General features: G+C 37.9%; 1 protein-coding gene across 2 annotated transcripts in view; it reads right to left on the reverse strand.

Annotated features, from left to right (window-relative positions):
- LOC125034762 (anaphase-promoting complex subunit 5-like) overlaps positions 1-290 on the reverse strand; it is a 34074-nt gene extending 33784 nt beyond the window's left edge. The window contains exon 1 of one of the 2 annotated variants that reach the window (XM_047626707.1): positions 195-290. The gene's annotated coding sequence lies outside the window, so the exon portion shown is untranslated. The remainder of the gene's footprint in view (positions 1-194) is intronic. The other variant, XM_047626708.1, reaches the window with a different exon arrangement.
- Positions 291-2500: the final 2210 nt, after the last annotated feature.

Below are 2500 nucleotides of genomic sequence, written 5' to 3' on the forward strand. Positions count from 1 at the left end.
CCCATTAACAACCCTTGTCTAGTTTTTTTCTATAAAAAAAAATAAAATAAATGTTTTTCTTTTACGTACTTCACTTTAAAGACAATATTAACGATTACTTTAATTCTGACGACCACAAAAAATGTATCTTATCTCCAATGAATACATGAGCATTTATTAATCACAAATTCTCAATAGTTGAATTTTAAGCTTACGTCTAAAATATTGCCGTAGTTATTCCTGGATGAGATTTGCCTTTGCCTTTGGGGTTTGTTTTGAACTGGACAGTGCTGCCTCGCGTTCGAAATTGCGCTCAAGAGTGCCGATTTGAAATAACGAGTGGCCACAGGTACAAATTCCTCTCTTGACACATTCATATTTGTTTATTTATATATATATATATATATATATATATATATATATATATATATATATATATATATATAAATATATATATAAATGTATGTATGTATGTATATACATATTCACACATACGCACAAGAGCACACACACACACATACATACATACATACATATATACATATATATATAAATATATATATATATATATATACATGTTTGTGTGTGTGCTTATGCTGGCAACGACTCTCTACGCAGGTAGTTTTTTCTTTTACTGAAGAGGGAAGTGCTATAAAAACATTATTGTAACTGTTTACTTTTCTAGCAATAGTGGAGAAATAAATTTCTTTCTGGAAATGAGAGAGCCGTCTTCCCCTTCATTTACAGTGCATACACTCGTTTAAATTATGTGTGTGTGTGTGTGTGTGTGTGTGTGTGTGTGTGTGTGTGTGTGTGTGTGTGTGTGTGTGTGTGTGTGTGTGTGTGTGTGTGTGTGTGTGTGTGTGTGTGTGTGTGTGTCTGTGTGTGTGTGTGTGTGTGTAAAAAGTCTAAAATACCCCACTGAATAATGTGTTTAACATTTAAGATGTTAAAGCTTGCTGCATTGCATGCATTTGCTGAAACAGACTCAAGACAAACAAACATCACTATTTATGGTATTTTGAATAACAAGAGAGTAATAAAATCTATATTATCGACAGTCTTTCCAATAATAACACTTCAATCATTTTGTAGTAACAAAAATGTGGAGTGGGAAGTCATCAGATAGAGAGGAAATTTTGGTTCCTTCGTCCTTGAATATCTGAAGCCATATTTGATCAACCCAAGGAGTGGAAATCTTAGTACCCCTTATTAGTTCAGTAGTGCATGTGGCCACTACCTGATTACTGTGTAACCTTCCCAGTACAGTATATTTAGACAAATTAAAAAAAAAAAAAAAAAAAAAAACTGAATTACGACGATGTATACCGAGTTGTTGCATTCAGTTAACTGTCGTAAACCGTAAAGACATTACGGCTTCCCGTTAAATATGTTAGCATCTTGAGTGTTTTATGAAGAAAGCAGATGCAGATTCAATATCGAGAGAGAACTCAGCCGAGTATATGGTTAGTATTGGAGTACCTAAAGGCGATTTACTCTCGTCACCTCCATTCACACTAGTATTGTAATCTATACATATTCATAAAGGTCTTTCGTGGTGGTCAAACGTGTGGACTGTGGGAAGTCAGCTAACCACTAGGCTGACGTCGAGAAAGGCGCATTGCCGTATCCACCCTTTGCTTCCATTCACGTATCCACCCTTTGCTTCCATTCACGTATCCACCCTTCGCTTCCATTCACGTATCCACCTTTCGCTTCCATTCACGTCTTGGCATGTCTTCGGGTAGGGGCCTGGCCCATCTCACCTTATTTGCGACAATTTTGATCGATATGCCTATGTCACAACTTTCAAGATTGTCCCACAGACCTCATCCACTCCGAATTGTATTTGGAAGAAACAACTTGAAGAATGAGATGGTCCTCAAGTGTCCGTACATACTATATTGAAACTGTATATACCTCATCATCTAACGTAATGACCTATTGTTCAAAACATCAAGGCGTAGCTCCAAGGCACAGGATAGACTCCACGTTTCAATACTTTACATCAAAATTAATTATATCAGAGCCTTGGAGACTTGTAGCTTAGTTATACATATGTAATGGGATAAAAAATACGCATATCAAGAGACCGCAACTCATGCCAAAAAACCGATCTGTATATTGACATACTGGTCGGACAGCCCCAGAGTTAAAAAATACGCTACCGAAATATATCAAGCTAACCCTGGGTCTTCGTCTGGGAGGCCTCCAAACCCCAAGGCCTCACTGCTAAATGCAAATATTTTCTATGTTAGTTGCAAGTAGCCCTCATCTGACCTGATGATGGTGCTCTACGATGACCTAGAGTGCTAGGATACGGTCTAATGTGGATCTTGTAGGAGTGAACCTGCATTTTTATAATGTCTGTTGCTTGCCTGATAATCGGAGCAGTGCTGCAGTAAGCCTCAATGGTTGCTGCGGTCCCAGTGATCTTTCCCCTTCCAGAGAGGGGTAGCGACACTCTCCAAAAGTCCGAGGAATAGTACCAAACTCCCGAATTGCAGCCAGGAGAGAAACT

This window comes from Penaeus chinensis, chromosome 18 (genome assembly GCF_019202785.1).
Source record: "Penaeus chinensis breed Huanghai No. 1 chromosome 18, ASM1920278v2, whole genome shotgun sequence".
Taxonomy (NCBI): Eukaryota; Metazoa; Arthropoda; class Malacostraca; order Decapoda; family Penaeidae; genus Penaeus; species Penaeus chinensis.